Source organism: Bos taurus, chromosome Y, assembly GCF_002263795.3.
Source record: "Bos taurus isolate L1 Dominette 01449 registration number 42190680 breed Hereford chromosome Y, ARS-UCD2.0, whole genome shotgun sequence".
In the NCBI taxonomy this organism is placed as follows: domain Eukaryota; kingdom Metazoa; phylum Chordata; class Mammalia; order Artiodactyla; family Bovidae; genus Bos; species Bos taurus.
Window position 1 is genome coordinate 35,126,487 of NC_082638.1, and position 19,899 is coordinate 35,146,385.

The 19,899-nt window shown below is 46.1% G+C and overlaps 1 pseudogene; it reads right to left on the minus strand.

Moving 5' to 3' along the window:
- Positions 1 to 9,513: 9,513 nt before the first annotated feature.
- Positions 9,514 to 18,695, minus strand: LOC132344546 (uncharacterized; annotated as a pseudogene).
- Between the last annotated feature and the right edge of the window lie 1,204 nt (positions 18,696 to 19,899).

Sequence of the window (19,899 nt, forward strand, 5' to 3'; positions counted from 1 at the left end):
TTTCCTAGTCTATACTTTATTTGGTCATGCATGCAAACTTCATCACGAGGATTGTGTGTGTGTGCAGATGACAGAGGAGGTCTAAGTGTGTTTAATTTGAAAGGAATTTATGAGACAAATGATGATTCTTTGCATAACCAGTTTTGATGCTTCCTTGTTTTTCTCCAAGGACCACAAAGCTGATGTAATTTTAAAGTACAATGCAGATGAAGCTAGAAATATGAAAGCTTATGGAGAGCTTCAGAAATATGGTAGTTAATATCAAAGTTATTACATTTCCCTGCCTTTTCATAGTATTTGCTACTTAGTATTTAGGTGAAACGGTCGTTTCAGAATTCTCTTTTCTGTATTTTTGCAAAGATGCTTAAATTTGCTTTAAGTAGGTATTAAATACTTCAGAATATTAACAACTTAGTAATGGATTCTCTCCCTAATATATGTTCTTTTGGTGGGGAATTAAAAAGCTTACAAGTCCTAGACTTGTACATAATAATTGTTAAAGGAATGCCTCTTTTACACTCTTAAAAACAACTCTTAAGAGATCATACCTGTTTTCAGCTAATCAAGGACAACATTTATGGTACTGGTATTGATTTTTTTTGGAAAAGAGTATTCAGTTTTTCTTAGTGTATAGAGTACTGTTGTGGAGCTTTGTGGACAGTGTTTTTAAATCCCTTTTATTTCTTAGAGACAAAAATATTTTATTCTTCCTCTAGTAAGTTTGGGAAAATTAAAATAAGTTTTTAGTAGAAAAAAAAGAGGAAGTGTACTAAACTCACATTTTGAACATGATAGCATTTTTTTATTCTGTTACAGTGCATTTTATTATATAAATTTTGAGGTGTTTTGTTTGTTTTGTTTTGTTTTTTTGCTTCCCTTGTAGCTCAGTTGGTAAAGACTCTGCCTGCAGTGCAGGAGACCAGGGTTCGATCCCTGGGTTAGGAAGATCCCCTAGAGAAGAAAGTGACAACCCACTCCAGTATTCTTGCCTGGAAAATCTCATGGACAGAGAAGCCTGGTGGGCTGCAGTCCATGGGGTCGCAAAGCGTTGGGCACTACTGAGTGACTAACACATTAACATGAGTTTTTGAGTAAGAGTGAAGATTCTGATGATGTATAGGTCGTTTAAGAAATACTAAGGTAATTGGGAATCAGATAAATACTTACTTGGCAGTGAACTTCTTTTAGCGGTTTCATTGTGAGTTTGTTCTCTGTGATATTTGTGTAGTTAGGAAGATTTTTCTGGAATAAAACTGTTGAATCGAAGATTTATTACAAGTAGTTTCTTGTACAGTTCAGTGTTTTAGTATTAATCCAGTATTATTTCCTTAAATAGACAATTAATCTAATAACATCTTGATTTTATATCTTTAAGAGTATGCTCTTACTCTTTTTAGCTGAACTTGATGAAACAGACACCTTTGATCCTGAAGATGATGATGAAATCTAGTTTAAGGACCCCGAAGGTGAGGATGAAGACATTAACTCCAGGCTGGACCATGTGTATGTGTGCTTTTTACTGTTTTATATATGAAAGTAGTCAATTCTCTCACCGTCTTTGGTCTCAGAAGGTTGAACATTGAATTGAATATATATTGAGGATTATGTATCCATGATGGAGAAGGCAATGGCAACCCACTCCAGTACTATTGCCTGGAAAATCCCATGGACAGAGGAGCCTGGTAGACAGTAGTCAATGGGGTCGCTAAGAGTCGGACACGACTGAGCGACTTCACTTTCACTCTTCTCTTTCATGCATTGGAGAAGGAAATGGCAACCCACTCCAGTGTTCTTGCCTGGAGAATCCCAGGGACGGGGGCGCCTGGTGAGCCACCGTCTATGGGGTCACACATAGTCGGACACGACTGAGCAGCAGTAATAATCCATGAATTTGAATATTCATTAATATTCAGAAACCAGCTTGGCAACCTTCCTAAATTTTCTAAAACTTTATAATTCTTTGGATCCTCTTTTTTTTTTTTTTTTTTTAATCAGTTAGGTCTGACACTGGGTACTCCATAATGACACTTTATTAGACAAGGGGGTCTACAGTGATAGTAGTAAGAAGTTTAACAGGCAGTTTTAAAATGTATCATCTCCCAAGGCTGGTATATTAAAAGAGGAAAAGCAAACTGCAGCCATCTTGCTGAAGTATTGGAATTCCAGTGTACTCCAAAGCATTCTTAAAATGAAGGCCTGTTTTGTTGCCCATGGATTTAGAGGTTACATTAATTGTCTGGTATCACTCTAGGACAAACGTTTGGTTTGGAATTTGTGGGAAATGGTTGTTTATCTTGGTAAGGAAATAGTGATGGTAGGAGTTTAAATGCCTCACTTTTCTGCTATGGACGTATTTAAGTAAACATTTTATTGATTTGTATCTCTTGATTAGACAGGCATATCAAGTAATTGGAATGACAGTATGGCTTATACTCTTGTAAGCCCTGTTAGACTTCTTCTTATTCTTTTGGTACTTCTGTAGTAAAAATGCACTGTAGAAACCAAACACGCAAAAGAATCAATGAGTGTTTGATTGAAAAAGCAGAAGTTTAAAATTCCAGGAGCAGATTTTACGAAGTCTAAATTGTATCACTGACCTAGAACACTGATTTCAAGATCTTTCAGTCACCAACATTCTTATGAAGAGCATTTTCAGACACTCAAAGTGAATTTTAATTTGAAGTGAGCAATCACATATTCACCAAGATTATACAGTTTACAATCTTCTACTCAGTGTGTCCCATCTATCCTGTTCATATCAGTCCATATTATTCGTTGATGGATTTCCAAATCATTTAAGAAATAAAACCAAGACACTACCCTGGTGGTCTAGTGTTTTAAGATTCTCACTGCAGGGTTCATGAGTTCAATTCATGGTTGGAAAAGAATGGTTCGCATCCTGCGGTGTCATGGTCACAAATAACAATGAAAACCCTAGTTGTTTCAGATTACTCACAACATGAATTAGAACAGCTGAATATGTATCTTTAATAGTGAAACTGTTACCAGAATTTTTTTAACCATATTTTACAGATTTTTAAAAATATCATAATATTCTACTGAAGTGAAAGTGAAGTTGCTCAGTCGTGTCTGACTGTTTGTGACCCCGCAGACTGTAGCCTCCCAGGCTCCTCCGTCTGTAGGATTCTCCAGGCAGGAATACTGGAATGGGTTGCCATTTCCTTCTCCAGGAGATCTTCCTAACCCAGGAATGGAACTCGGGTCTGGATTGCAGGCAGACATTTTACCTTCTGAGCCACCAGGGAAGCCTAATACTCTACTGATGTTATAATGCATTCTAAAGCACATGAGAACTATGAAATGAAAAAAGATTAGAAAAATATTGTTGAAATATCATTAAATGTTTTGAAAATTTCCCTGTTCCACTTTTGCTATCATTTATCAGAGGCTCTAAAAATGTAACATACCTTTTTATTTTATGAATTTATGATGTTTTTGTCATCATCTTTTATGTATTTGGAGTTATGAATTATGTAAATGTTAAAATGAACATCTTAAAGACGTCAGTTAAATCTTGGCTTTAAAAAAAAGGCACTTTTATTTGAAAAAGTGGACCCCAGGTTTTATGAATCAGTTGCACATCAGAAAGTATAAAACGATTATATACAAAGAAAGAATCCAGTAATGAAATGCGTATTAAGATGTCTATTTAGTGATGACTTTGTAGTTTATATGTCATTTGTAATACTGACAATGGATTTCATAGAAGTGCTCTCCTCTCTCTCTAACATTTTGTTCAGTTTTTCCAGAGATTCCTTGTGGCTAAGTTAATACTGTGGAGGTACAACTGACAGTTATTTTCTGTGGTAAGAATGTAAAATGCACCAGTGGCATAGTATGTTATTTGAGACCTGAAGGTTGTCACCACTGAGCTGGAGTTGAAAGCAAGGGATCTAACCAAAGGGAACACGTGAATACCAAGCCCCACAGAAGAAGGAAAAGAGAATAGCTTTCTGGAGCTGTGACTAAGCAGCTCAGTTGGGGAAAAGACTAAAGACAATAGTAATGAAAAAAGTCTGCGTTAGTTTGGAGATTTTGTTTATCTTTATAAGTTTTATGTCAGAATCCCAGTTCTTGCCAAAGTCAGTTATCCCGGTGATTTACTAGAGTGCCACTCTTGTGATGAATTGAGTCAGAAGAATTTGATTGATTACCACCTTCTCTCTTTATGAGGAAATAAGATGCCAAACTCCAATTAAAATGAATGCTGTTGCTGCTGCTGCTTGTAAGACGATTCAGTAGTGTCTGACTCTGTGTGACCCCATAGATGGCAGCCCACCAGGCTCCTCTGTGCTTGGAATTCTCCTGGCAAGAATAATGGAGTGGGTTGCCATTTCCTTCTCCAGTGCATGCATGCATGCATCCTAAGTCGCTTCACTCGTGTCTGACTTTGTACAATCCTATGGAGAGCAGCCCTCCAGGCTCCTCTGATCACAGGGTTCTTCAGGCAAGAATACTGAAGTGGGTTACCATTTTCTTCTCCCATTAAAATGAATGTTTATTTAAAACATTAAAAAAAAAAAGAATAGCGTGTATAACATGTGATGTTCTCATGTCAATCATAGAGATTTGGTGAAAACAGGAATTGAGAAAACAATCTGGTTGGTGTCCTTAACTTTAGTTCAAAAGGACTGATTTTCTAAGTAGTGTAAAGAAGATCCCATATGTATTATTAAAAGAATTAATTTTTATGTAGATCAGGTGTTCTTGTTACTTACAGATCTGAATTGAACTCAGAGGTCTGAGCATCGTGCTACAGTTTGAATTTTGGTCATCACCTGTGAAAAAGAGTAAAACTTCAATATGAATGTTGTTTAAAGCACACTGTACCTTAAATAAACAACGGTGTGTTTTCATTGTTTTAAAGTATCATATTTCTTTTAAAAACGAATGAGGCTGAATTATTTTGAGGAAAATGTCAACTCTTGGTTCTTTCAATATAATGGAACTTAGGGGTAAACCCAAAATATCTGCTGTGAAAACACTGGGAAGAAAGAAAGAAGAGAAAAGATTTCTCTCCGGTTTTGCCTCCAGTCAGTCACCAGTACACATGTGTTCCCACATCCAGAACCTTCCTCCCACCTCACTCCCCAGACTATTGTTCTTTGTTGTTCCAGAGCACTGGCTTTGAGTGTCCTGCATCATGCACTGAACTTGCACCGGTCATCTGTTTACGTATGGTCATGTACATGTCTCAGTGCTATTCTCTCAAATCATCCCACCATTGCCCTCTCCACAGACTCCAAAAGTCTGTTCTTTCCATCTCTGTCTCTTTTGCTGCCCTGTATGTAGGATCATCGTGACCATCTCTCCAAATTGCATACATATGCATTCCTACACAGTATTTGTATTTCTCTTTCTGACTTTTCTTCATTCTGTAGAACAGGCTCCTGTTTCACTCACCTCTCTAGAATGGACTCAAATGCATTCTTTTTCACAGTTGAGTAATAGTCCATCGTGTTTATATACCACCACTTTCTTATCCATTCATCTGCAGTGGATATCTAGATTTCTTCCATGTTCTAGCTATTGTAAATAGTCGTGAGATGAATATTGGTGTACATGTGTCTCTTTCAGTTCTGCTTTCCTTGGGGTGTATGCAAGCAGTGGGATTGCTTTGTCATGCTGCTCCTGCTAAGTCGCTTCAGTCATATCCAACTCTGTGAGACCCCATGGACTGCAGCCTACTAGGCTTCTCCATCTATGGGATTCTCCAGGCAAGAACACTGGAGTGGGTTGCCATTTCCTTCTCCAATGCATGAAAGTGGAAAGTGAAAGTGAGGTCCCTCAGTCATGTCTGACTTTTAGCGACCCCATGGACTGCAGCCTACCAGGGTCTTCCATCCTTGGAATTTTCAAGGCAACAGTACTGGAGTGAGGTGCCATTGCCTTCCCCCTGCTGCGTCATATGACAGTTCTATTTCCAGGTTTTTAAGAAATCATATGGTTTATTGTGGCTATACCAGTTTTCATTCCTACCAACAGTGTAAGCTGGTTACCTTTCCACTCCCTCTCCAGGGTTTCTTGTTTGAGACTTTGGGTGATGGTCCTTGTGACCAGTGTGAGATGACATCTCATTATGGTATTGACTTTCATCTCTCTGATAATGAGTGATATTGAGCATCTGTCCTGTGTTCATTAGCCATCTGTATATCTTCTCAGGAGAAATGTCCTATTTAGTTCTTTTGCCCACTTTTTGATCGGGTTGTTTGTTTTTCTGGTATTGAGTTGCATGAGCTGCTTGTATATGTGGGAGATTAACTCTTGGGCAGTTGTTTGATTTGTTGTAATTTGCTCCAGTTCTGAAGGCTGTCTTTTCACCTTGCTAATAGTTTCCTTCACTCCACAGAAGCTTAGAAGTTTCAATCAGTCACTTTTGTTTCCTTCTATTATTTCCATTACTCTTGGAGGTGGGACATGGAGGAGAAGGTCTTGCTGTGATTTCTGTCAGAGAGTGTTCTGCCTATGTTTTTCTCTAAGAACTTTATAGTTTCTGGTCTTCCACTTACGTGTATAATCCACTTTGCATTTATTTTTGTGTGTGCCATTAGAAAACATTTCATTCTTTTGATGTGGTTGACCTGTTTTCCCAGAACTGCTTGTTCAAGAGGTTGTCTTTTCTCCGTTGCATATTTATGCCCCCTCTGTCAAAAATGAGGTGGCCGTGGGTGTGTGGCTTCATCTCTGGACTTCCTATTTTGTTCCGTTGATCTGTATTTCTATCTTTGGCCCAGTACCTTACTATCTTGATGATTGTAGCTTTGTAGTATAGTCTGAAGTCAGGAAGGCTGATTCCTCCATTTCCGTTGTTTCTCAAGATTGATTTGCTCATTGAGGTCTTTTGTGTTTCCACACAAATTGTGAAATTATTTGCTCTAGTTCAGTGAAAATCCCCGTTGGTGTTTTTTATGGGGATTCCACAGTTGAATCCAAGAATATCAATGGTGAATGAATGTACCAATAGATTGTCTTGGGTTGTATACTCATGGTCACTGTATTGATTCTTCTGATCCAAGAATATGCTATACTTCTTGATCTATTTGTGCCATCTTTGATTTCTTTCAACATGGTTTTATAGGTTTCTGTACCACGTCCTTGCTTTCTTTGGGGGAACATATTCCTAAATCTTTGAGTCTCTTCATTGGATGGTGAATGAGATACTTTCCTTAAGTTCTATTTCTCATTTTTCATTGCTGGTGTATCAGAATGAAAGTGATTCCTGAGTATTAATTTTGTATTCTTCAGCTATACTCTATTCATTGATTAGCTCGAGTAATTTTCTGCTGGCATCCTTAGTGTTCACTGTGTGGAGGGTCATGCCATCTTCTAACAGTAATAGTTTGTTGCCAATCTGTATTCCTTTTATTTCCTTTCCCCCTGATTGCTGTGTCTAGGACTAATTTAAAAACTAATTCCAATGTGTTTTTCACCTCAGAAAAGCTTAATGATGAAATTACAAAGCACTGAAAAATCTCAATCCTACCAGATTCCCACAATAAAATCATGAAGATCATCAGGAGTTCGGGGTCATATTTTGGGTGGTGGGGAAGAAGAAACTGTTTAAGTCTTTAGAAAAATGTATCATACTCAAATTAGTCCGGAATATTTGTAGTCTTTCCTTCAGTTTCAGAAGATTCTATGGCCCTAAGAGTAATGCAGGGCTTTCTAACTGAAACCAAGAAACTCATCAAGAGCTCCCCAAACTCTAACAGTGCACATTAGAAAAATTGTGTTACTGTGTTGTTAATATTTGTGAGCTTTATAGCCAAATTAAAGAATGGCAAAAACACCTTCAAGAGGGTTGTGCTAAGCATCCTGCTAAAACAGATGAGGCCACAGGGCAAGGGAAAAGGGAAGGTGTGGGAGACCTTTGAATGAAGTGTGGTCCGGGGGAAAGGCAGGTTCCAAAGGCACAGCTGAGAGGGGTCTTGCAGGGCCACACCTGTAAGTGTCACAGCCATGACTTTGGGTGTCTCCCTCAGGCCTACATTTGAGAAGAAGCAGCACCCGAGACCTCTAGGTCAAGAATGACCAGAGACAGTACACCAGAGCAGCCATCAGAGACAGTTATTGTTATAAATGTGGATAATCCTGGGAAATAGGTGAGAGTGGGGGTGTCCTAAGACCCATGACCGTCAATCAGAGCCCCTGTAGTTGCACTCATTATTGCAGTGCAAAGGCACCAGGTGGTCCACATGCAAGGTGGAACTGGAAGAGGCTGCTGTTCTCATCTGCTCTGAGTGCCAGACAAATTCAGATACATGCTTGCCATCCGCTGTGAAGACAGGGAGCAGGTCAAAGACCCAGGACTTTCTTGCTGAAGACACACACACATACACACATACATACCCATGCATACCACCCCCTTTTTGGAAGACACAGTGTGCAACGGGGACTGCAAATCCTGACCAGGTAAGCAGTGACATGACACTACCCAGCACACACAAGTCAGGAGGAGTACAGTAGCTGTGAGAAACAGCCCCTGGTTGGGGAATGCAGAATACCTCAGATGCAGAACACCACAGGGACATGGAGCCATGAGCGTGTCTGATGATATGGCAGGGCCTGAGCACATAGTGCTGGGAGTTGAAGAACCCAGTCCTTGGAAACTCCTGTTCCAGTGTGCTTCTTCCACCCAAGACTAGGGCTGTTGCTATTGGATCTTCTGGCCCAGCATGTGGGCTGAATGGCTCCTTGACCTAAAGCAGATTATGAACCACTCTCAACTTTCCATCATGATCAGCAACCAAGCTAAAGACTTTCTTAGCTACAAGATCAACTTGAATGTCAGTGAGGGAGGTTGAGGATGGCTGGGTATGGGACCTGGTGGGGAGTGGGAGGATCATGTTAGCCATGTTCCTGTGCTGTGAGACTTTGGAGAGGCATCATGGAAGCTGTTAATGCCTGACTCGGAGGCAATCTGAGGCACCTAGAAGCTTGTACCTTTACCCTTTTCCCTATCCTGGCAGGTGCAGGTGCAGAGACATCCAACGTCCCGCTGCAAGCTGATCTTTTCCTTTTGGGACAACTCCTACTTCTGGAACATGGTGATCATTAAGGAGTATTACCTTGACATCACTGGTAAAACGTGGCTCCAGGGTGGTGAGTGTAGGTGTGTAAGGAGGTGGATGATCCACCTGTGGAATCCGCCCCTGTGTCCCCTGTCTTTCTGCATGTTATAAGGCAAGTTATTCCACTCCAGTCCACTGGCTCTGGGACTTTGAATGAGGAGCACAGGCTGCAGGCTGGACATCATGTGCCTTAACTTTCTCAACTGGTTGTCAGGCCACAGAATCGAACAGGATTGCTGAGGTGGGGTTGCTTTGGGGCTGCATACAGTTGGCAATTGATGTTGGAGTTCTTGGATGCTCACAGGAGGGTTGGGGGCCTGGTCAGTCCTGGGCTAATCTTTCTTGTGCTGCCAGCAGATCATTGGGAAAGATGTGGGGGATGATCCTGTGAAGTAGTACCATAGGAAGGAAGGTCCTGCCATTAGCGGACCACAGAAACACATGTGATGAAGGGGTCTGGAGGTGGGCCCTGTAGGGACAGCCGTGTAGTGGCCGGGACACTGTCTTTTCTCAAATGAGGATGCTCAGTCGCATGCAAGCTGTCTCTGGAGCCAGATTTTGGGTCATGCATGTAGCAGATGATCTGCTGAGACCGGGGCTTAGGGACTCAGTGTGTACTTGAGTGCAGCAAGTCTCCCTCAATTTAGCTGTGGTTGCAGTGCGAGAGTCCTGGATGATACTACTAAAGGCAGCGTGAATTAAGTATCTTTGTCAGAATCATCCTTTTGTGGGTCCTGCCATCCCCTGGCCTCCTTTTGCTCACAGAGTTTATGATTGCCTGGGCCCTACACTCAGGCACCTTACCTTGGGAAGGCCTATCATTGAAAGGACGTCCTCTCCAGGGTCCCAGTGCACCTGTGTGCTGACTTTGGGATCTTCTGATTTTGCACATCCACCGATCAGCGTCTCACCATTACCACACTTGCTGCATTGGAAGAGGCTTCAGGCTGCCTTCGGAAAATACGGAAGTGCTCAGGGAGGAGGTGGACAGAGAGCTCCAAGTGCAGGACGTGGTGCCTACTGATGCCATCTCTGATACTGCTGGACACATGGGCGTCTTCAGCTCCTGAAACACCTGTGTTCCCTGTTTGTGTTTGTGTCCCTGTATCGAGCCTGTGTGTGTATACACGTGTGTGCTTGTGTCACCTGTGTTTGCGTGCGTGTGTGTGTGTGTGTGTGTGTGTGTGTGTGTGGCCCAGGGAAATATCAGAGAAAAAGGCTACAGGAGAGGAAATGCCAAGCAATCAGAAGACGAGACACAAGGCACCCCCAGTTTGAGGGTGGTTGGTCGCCCTATCTCTGCAGTGACCCTGTCCAGGATGGGAATGAGGAAAGGATGGCCACTGATAACTCAGGACCTTGGCTTCAGAAATCTGCCATGAGATGAAATACAAAAACACACTCACCATTTCTACCGTGTTCTTGTATGTGTTTGGACCAGGAAGAGTGAGTGCATGGTCTGTGGATTCACCCAGGGCAAATCAGGTGGAGTGGGGCTTTAAAACCACCGCCTGTGGAGCCCACAGCCTGTGGGGACATGGGCTGGCAGGTGGAAATGGTGGATGTGGATACAGAGGACCTGGGATGGGTGAGGAGGCTAAGGTCTTGCTGAGAAGGACAGAGACCCGAAGGAGAAAGAGGCACAGATTGACTTGTGTACTGGAGACTTGCTCTACACATGTGAGAAGGAGACCTGGGAAGGTCCTGGGCCAGTGCTTCCCAGGATCAGCCCATCAGCCAGCACCCTCTCTCCATGAGGGTTTCACACACTGGAACGATGTGACACAAAATGCGAGACATGCTAAGGTAGGCTGTCGTGCAAAACCACAGGCATCCTAGGAGAGACAACATGTGAGTGTGGCATGCCTCCAGGCACTTCCAGTCTCCCTGGCAGTGCAGAAAGGCGTAGAAAGTGCAGGTGTTTTACGTGTGTGCTCTTCTGCCGAGGTGTGCCTATAAGGGAGGGAACAGGGAGGAAGCAAGGATGGTGGGCTTATTGCGTGTCCGAAGGACCTCATGAGAGTGGGAGACAGGGAAGCCCCTGGGTGCAGTGTAGGGCCTGCTGGTTTTCAGGGTCCAGGGGAAAGGCAATAACGCTCCTGCCAAAGATACCCCATGGCTTGTGCTGAAAGTCCTGATATAAATTCCTTCTTTCCTCTGGGTCTTTCCCCTGGCTTTGGGGACCTGAGGGCAAAGGTGTGTGTTTGCACCTGGGGGAGGATTTTGGCAGTTTCTCTGGAGCATAATCTCTGATTTTGTCGTAGGGGATCTGCACCAGCTGACACTCAGAAGGAAGCTGCATTCCAGGTGACCGTCTTGGATGCCCCTGTGGCCAACCAAGGACTGGCTAACTTGGCACGTGGGCTGTGTAGGTAAGCAGGGATGCCTGACTCCAGGGAGTCCTACCTGGGCTTAATGAACCCAATGAAAGAGAGTATTTGATTTAGCAAATCAATGAGGCCTGGGTGGAATCAAGCCCTCTTGGTGTTTTTGAGATAGAAAAGCTGCTTTCTGTCCAAGGGAGGCATGAGCTGTGGGCCCAGAAAGGGCAGGATTCCCAGATCATCATCTGTTTGGGGACTCCATGGGTCTGGGTAGGAATAAACAGAAGGGACCACCTGTAGGAATGCCACCTTACCATTATGGTCTCGGGCTTCATGCCTTGTTTCAGAAGAGACCCTCTATCTATGGGCACCTTCTTCACAACATTGGATCACACCCAGGTCTCTCACAGACTCTGGGGGACCTTGGAGGCTCAGGCATCTCTTTGGCCTTTTCCTGCTAAAGGGAGATAGTGCTTGGAGGCACAGGTCTTTTCCTGCTAAAGGGAGATAGTGCTTGGAGGCACAGGTAGACAGGTGCACACAGAAAACTACACAGGTAGAAAGAACAGGGGACCTCACTCAGAATGTTGATGTGGTAGGCTAGCAATAGGGACACAGTTTTGACCAGGAATGACTTAGAAGGGGCACACTGAGAAAGCAGTTCTCCAAGTCAGCTGAGCCTAGACGTCCTTGTTTGCTGGTCCCCTGAAAGAATGCACAGGCAATGGATCAGGCCAGTGTGACTGGTACTGTGAAGCTGTCCAAGGTAATGGGAGAATGTAGAATGCAGGCAGAACTCATTCAGCTGTCCAGGGCGAGCATTTCCAACCCTGCCTGAAGCTCTGCAGATCGGTCCTTGTCAGGAGCAAATGCCAAAATTTTGTAACCTTTGAGGCTAAGTCAAAGGGTTAGAAGTGTAACCTGACAGGATCGATGAGAAAGTGAAAGAAAATAATCAGGACAAAGAAAGTCAGGTGCTTACCAAAATTGATGTTCCTGGAGAAGAAAGTTTGTATGTCTGTATATGTGCAAGTTTCCTCTCAGGGATGTTAATGTGTGCACACGCATGTGTGTGCATATATGCATGAAAAGCGCCTGACAGTATGCTTGTGAGTATGAGGTGTAGAAACTGACCTAACCAGGTGATAGAAGTTGAATAGGGAAAACATAAAAGCCATAGGGAAAGGTACATGCTCTGGCCATCAGAAGCACTGGAGCCGGGTTGTCAATCCCTGTTATCTCACTGAGTGAGCAACTTCTAAGTGGAATCACAGTGGTGCACCCAGGATGCCTGGCAGAAAGGAGAGGCAGGAAGAAAGTGCCTGGGGGTGACCAATGAGAGTGCAGAGGATCCGAGACACAGAACAGGCTGCAATTCCAATACACAGAGGTCATAGTGGGTGACCCCACAGCCCCTTGGACATGTAGCTACCAGGGCGTTCTATCCTTCTAGAACACTGGGCTTTCTTTCCCTGTCCTTGCCATGAGCATGAGCACCCCGTGCCTTTTTTTTGAGGTTTCAGAAATGGACCAGCACTGCAGCATAAGCACCTGCTACCTGCATAGTCTTCCAGTTTGAAAAATCACTCTTTGTACTCTTTGAAGAAGGTATATATCGGGAGTAAGGACTATAGGATGGATGGATTAGCTTGATCCTCTTGCTGCTCCTGGCCCCACAGGATTGGCCTATTGGGCAGGCTGGTACGTGTTCTTACATGGAGAACAGAACCATTTTGAAACGACCTTGGTAGGGTAAATGGGCAGACGTGCATGTCTCGGGCACCAGGAAGTCCTGGAACTTAACAGGGAGTTGTCCTTAGCATCTCACTGGTAGGCGTTTGAACAAGGTTCAGGGAGTTTCCTCATGCCAGCAGAGCATGCCCCCATTTCTCCCTCTGTGCAAAGTGTGGCCAAGACGCTGCAGACCTGTGCAGTGTTCACATCTGTCCAGTGAGGGAGGGAGGATAAACCGGCCCCTTCTGAGGTTCAGCAGTGACCGCCCACTGTTGGCTTTCAAGTTTGAGAAAGTACTGTCTGAAAGTGTGGACTAAAAATGTCTGATTTTGTACACCCGTGGTGGACTCATGTTGATGTATGGCAAAACCAATATAATATTGTAAAGTAATTAGCCTCTACTTAAAATAAATAAATTTAAATTAAAAAAGAGTCTGATCTCCCGTTAGTGAAACTCACTCAGGAGGAGAAGGGCTTGCCTTCATGCCAAGGATAAGCTTCTCGTATGAGTGCTGGTGTCCAGACAGTGGCAAAGGGTAACAGCATCACTTAAAGAGATGGAACTACATAGACACCAGCCCTGGTACACACACAGAAGGATAGCCCAAAACAGTGCTATGCCAGAAGCAGAGATAAAGAGACACAGAGCGAGCTCTGTACCCTAAGGTTCTGGTGTCCCCGAACAATGCAGATCAACTGTTTCCTCTCAGGGATGTTAATGTGTACACACGCAAATGGTACTCCTACTCCCGTAGCATCCGGACAGCAACAGGTACTCTGTCCCATGGAGAAAAGTATCCAGCCACTGGATCTTTTGGATACTCAGAGCGAACGCCCAGTTATTAAAGGTTATTAAAGGTCTTGTGGGACCCAGGAGTGTGTTTTTCGGATTGCGGAGCAGGAACCCGTGGTTGGAATTTCCAGATCCAGGTCAATGACAGCCCCCGGGGAAGCGGCAGATGCAAAACCTGCTAGCTCCTTGGAGCAGAATCTGGCCACGTGGTGGAGCTGGAGCCCAGGAACCAGGAAAGATGCCCTCCAGTCTAGGGGCATGTCCATAAGGGTGCCGTCCACTACCCTTTTGGCCATTGGTCTAGATTTGGGCCAGCAGCCTGTGCGTGGCTCACAACCTAGGGCCCTGCCTGTTTGGGTGATGTCCCAGGGCCCGTTCAGCCTGTCCTGGGATGTCCACTACCCCTTTCTTCAGCCTCAGGCGACCCCAGACACACCAGCCCCTGCCTCCCAACCATGCCTCTCACTCCCCACCCCGAAAAAGCAAGCGGGCCCCACAGGTTTACTGCAGACTGGGCCTCCATTGCACACCACTTGCTTTGGTGCTATTATGTCTGTCCTTTCGCTTCTGACAGCCAGGGGTCATGGCCAGGGCCAAGAGGAGCGTGAGAGGTGGTCATAGGAAGACGGGAGCGTCCTGGGACCCTGGACCTTCTTAGTTGTGAGCCCAGGTGTTCAGGGGGATGGGGCCCCGCAGCCTGCCCTTGTGATGCTATGCACAGCTGGGACCTAGCAGCCACCAGTTGTCACACCAGGCGAAGATGCCACCCTCTTCAGGGTGGAGATGGCAGAGGATGGCAGGGCCCTGGTGGATGGAGATGTGGTGGGAATCAGGCGGGTGTTCCAGCTGCCTGTGGAAGACATCATGGAGGAGGTAGAGGTTTCAGCTGATGAGGAGCAGCAACAGGGATCCTCCCAGGAGCTGGAGGAGAAGATGTTGGAGAAGCAGGGCCAGGAAAGGCCTGAATGAGCTTCTGGTGCTATATGTGCTACAGGCGCTGGCTGCCCTGCAAGTGGAACTGACGTCTTAGCATGAGAAAAACCGCAGGGCCTATGTTTGTTTCATGTGAAGAGCCATCAGAGGAGGACTTGGCTCAGAGGAGCGCCACCATCCAGGGCATCCCTGGCTTCTGGGACAAAGTGGTATCCTTTCTGCTGCTCCTTGGGGTCTACTTAGGAGGAGGAGAAGGAGGTGCAGAGGCAGGAGCAGGAGGAGGGGTGGGGGCGAGTGCTGGTGGACCCTGAAGGAAGTGTGGTACTGGGCAATTCGCAGGCTTCAAAGGCACAGCTGAATAGAGTCCTGGCAGGGCCACACCTGTGAGTGTCGAAGCCATGACATTGTGTGTCTACTTCAGGCCTGCATCTGAGGAGGAACAGCTCCGAGGCCTCTAAGTCAGGAATGACCAGAGACAGTACACCAGAGCAGTCTCAGCAGACAGTTATTGTTGTAAATGTGGATGATCCTGAAAATAACTGAGACATGGGAGTCACACATACACACACACAGACACACATACACATACGCAAACACACACCAACACCTTTGCTTTCAGACACGATGTGTTACAACGACTGCATGTCTAACCATGTAAGCAGTGACATACCACTACCCAGCATACACAGGTCTAGAGAAGAGTAACAATCAGAAACAGTCTCTGCTTGGGGAATGCAGACCACCTCAGATGCAGTACACCAAAAGGAACCCAGAGCCATGAGCGTGTCTGATGGTATGGCAGGGCCTGAGGACATCAGTAGTGGCTGGGCAAGCAGAAGTGCCCAGCATCCTTGACGATGCCTGTTCCAGTGTCCTTCTTCCACCCCAGACTAGGACTGTTGTTCCTGGATCTTCTTGGCCTAGTATGTGGCCTAAATGGCTCCTTGACCTAAAGCAGATTATGAACCACCCTCAAGTTTCTGTCATCATCAGCGACCAAGATAAAGACTTTCTCAGCTACATGATCGACTTGAAGGTCAATGAGGGAGACTGAGGACAGGTGGGTATGGGACTTGGTGGAGAGTGGGAGGATCATGTTTTCCATGTTCCTACACTGGGAGAGTTTGGAGAGGCTTCATGGAAGCTGTTAATGGGAGGCAAGCTGAGGCCCCTAGAAGCTTGCACCTTTTCCCTTCTCCCTATCCTAGCAGGTACAGGTGCGAGCCATCTCTGGTCCCACAGCAAGCTGATATTTCCTTTTTGGGACCACCCTTACTTCTTGAACAACAGTGATCATTAAAGAGTATTATCTTGACATCACTGGTAAAACGTGGCTCCTTGGGTGATGACTGTCAGTATGAAAGGGTGTGGATGATTCACCTGCGGGATTCGCACCCTTCTCCCCTATCTTTCTGCAGGGTAAAGGGCACATTGTTCCACACCAGTCCATTGGTTCTGGGACTTTGAACAGGGAGGAGCCAGCCACAGGCTGGTCACCAGGAGCCTAAACTTTCTCAACTGGTTGTCAGGCCACAACTGCCCAGAATCAACAGGATTGCTCAGGTGGAGTTGTTTTGGTCCTGCATACAGTTGATGATTGATGTTGGAGTTCTTGGCTGCTCATGGGAAGGTTCGGGTCCTGGTCAGCCCAGAGGTGACATTCCTCGTGTTGCCACCAGATCATCAGCTAAGACGAGTGGGACGATCCCCTGAAGTGCTACCCCAGGAGGGAAGATTCTTCCATGAGTGGTAACTGACAGAAACACATGTGGTAAAGGGTCTGGAGGTGGGCTGTGAAGGGACAACTGTGTTGGAGCCGTGACACTGTCCTTTCGCAAATGGGGATGATCAGGCTCATGCAAGCTGGCTGAGGAGCATGGATTTGAGCTATGCATGTAGCAGGTGGCCTGCTGAGACTTGGGTCTGGGCATTCAATGTGTCCGTGAGTGAAACAAGTCTCCCTCAAATCAGCTGTGGTTGCAGCATGAGACTCCTAGGTGGTACTACTAGAGGCAGGGTGAATTAAGTATCTTTTTCAGAATAATCCTGCTGTGGGTCCTGCCATCACCCGGCCTCCTGTTGCTCACTGAGTTTGACATTGCCTGGGGCCTTCATTCCCGCCCCTTAACTTGGGAAGGTCTATCATTGAAAGGGCATCCTCTCTGGGATCCCAGTGCACCTGTGTGCTGACTTTGGGATCTTCTGTGAATTTCCACATGCACCACTTGGTGGCTCACAAGCATCACACATGCTGCGCTGGAAGTAGCTTCAGGCTACCTTGGGAAAATATGGAAGAGCTCGTGGAGGAGGTGAACAGGGAAGAGCTCGTGGAGGAGGTAAACAGGGAAGAGCTCGTGGAGGAGGTGAACAGGGAGCCACAAGGGCAGGGCATGGTGCATACCGACTACATCTCTGACATTGCAGAGACCACCCACCCTTAGACTGGGGACACCTCATGCCTCCACTTATGGTAACTAGGCTCCTCCTCTCCTGTCACTTTCATCTCTGTGTCTTCCCTGGGCTACACACACAAACACACACACTCACAAACACAGCCGACATAGGCACATGCGTGTATACACACACATGCTCGGCACGGAGACACAAACACAATCAGGGAACACGGGCTTCTGAAACACATGAGTTTCCTGTTTGCATTTGTGTTCCTGTGCCGAGCATATGTGTGTATACATGTGTGTGCTTGTGTCGGCTGTGTTTATGTGTGTGTGTGTGTGTGTGTGTGTGTCTGGCCCAGGGCAGACACAGAGATGAAGGAGACAGGAGAGGAGGTGCCAAGCAACCAAAAGAGGAGGCACGAGGCGTCCCCAGTCTAAGGGTGGTTGGTCGCCGTATCTCTGCAGTACCCTGTACAGGATGGGAACGGGGAAAGGATGGCCAGTGATAACTCCAGACCGTGGCTCCAGAAATCTGCAATTAGACCAAATATAAGACAAGCTCACCATTTCTACTGTGTTGTTGTGTGTGTTTGGACCGGGAAGAGGGGATGCATGGCCTGAGGATTCACCCAGGACAAATCAGGTGGGGTAGGGCTTTGAGACCACTGGCTTTGGAGCCCTCAGCCTGTGGTCACATGGGCCGGCCTTTGGAAATGGTGGATGTGGCTATGGCAGGACTGGGATGGTGAGGAGGCTAAGGTCCTGCAGAAAAGGGCGGAGACCTGAAGGAGAAAGAGCCACAGATTGTCTGCTGCACTGGAGACTTGTTCCACACACGTAAGGAGAACTGGAAAGGTCCTGGGCTGTACTGCCCAGGATCAGCCCAAAAGCCAGCATGCTATGTCCATGAGAGTGGCACACACTGACACAATGTGACACAAAATGGAAGATAAGGTAAGGCAGGCTGTCTGTGCAAAATGACAGGCCTCCTAGGAGAGACAGGATGTGAGCGTGGCATGCCTCCAGGCACTTCCAGCCTCCCTGGCAGTGCAGGTAGGCAAAGAAAGTGCAGGGCCTAGTGTACGTGTGTGGCCCTCCTCTGGGTTGTGCCTGTGAGGGAGGGAACAGGGAGGAAGCAAGGGTGGTGGGCTTATTGCATGTCCCAAGGGAACTCGGGGGAGGGGAGATGGGGAAGCCCCTGGGGGTAATTTGAAGCCTGCTGGTTTTCAGGGTCCAGGGTCTAGGCAATAGCGGTCCTGCCAAAGATACCTCATGGTGTGTGCTGAAAGTCCTGACGTGAATTCCTTCTTTCCTCTGGGGTCATGCCCCTGGCCCTGGGGTCTAGAGGGGTAAAGGTGTGCATCTGCATCTGAGAGAAGATTGTGGCTCTCTCTCTCTGGAGCAGATTCTCTGATTTTGTCATAGGGGATTTGCACCAGGTGACACTCAGTGGGACCCTGCCTTCCAGGTGACTGTCTTGGATGTCTTTGGGCCCAACCAGGGACAGGCTTCTTTGGCACTTTGGCTGTTAGGAAAGCAGATATACCTGATTGTATGAAGACCTACCTGGGCCTTATGAGAGCAACTGAAAGGGAGTCTTGGCATTTAGTCAATCAGTGATGTCTGGGTGGTTCTAACACAGTTGGTGCTAAGTTACAGAGTCAGAAGTGCAACCTGAGATGAGCAAGTGAAAGAAAATAACCAGGACAAAGAAAGTTGGGTGCTTACCAAAGTTCATGTTCCTGGAGAAGAAAGCGTGTACTTCTGCATATGTGCAAGTTTCCTCTCAGGGATGTTACTGTGTACATGCACATGCACACAAAGAACCACCTGCCAGTACGCTTATGAGTATGAGCTGTCGGAAGTGACCTAACCAGGTAATGGGAGTTGAATAGCAAAGCATGAACGTCATAGGGAAAGACTCCACCTAGACTCCAGCCAGCAGAAGCACTGATAACAGTTCCTGTTATCTCACCGAGATAGCAAGTTCTAAGTGGAGTCAGAATGGTGCACCAAGGATGCCCGTCAGAAAGGAGAGGCAGGAGGAAAGTGCCTGTGGGCGACCAGTGAGAGTTCAGAGGTTCCAAGACACAGAACAGGCAGCAACCCCAGACACAGAAACCAAAGTGGGTGACCACACAACCCCTTGACCACCCGGCTACAAGGGTCTTTCTGTCCTTCTGAAGTGCCAGGCATACTTTCCCTGACCTTGCCAAGAGCATGGGCAAGGTTTGCCTTTTTCCTGTGTTTTCAGTGATGGACCAGAACTGTAGCATAAGGACCTGCTACCTGCAGAGTCTTCCAGTTTGAAATATTACTAATTGTACTCTTTGCAGAACACATATATTGGGTATCAGGACTATAGGATGGATGGCTTAGCTTGATCCTCTTATTGCTTCCCTCCCCACAGCCTTGGGCGACAAGGCAGGCTTGGGTGTGTTCTCACATGGAGAACAGAATCGCATTTGCTGGGAGCCACCACGGGAGACCCCATGCATGACAAAAGTCATGCAGAGAATATCTGACAGGCAAAGGCGGATCAGGACTCGAGGGATTCCCTGGACCTGCTCAAGCATCTGCCCCCAAACCAAAATCTGTCTGTCTACTGTTTACTATAGTATGCCTTT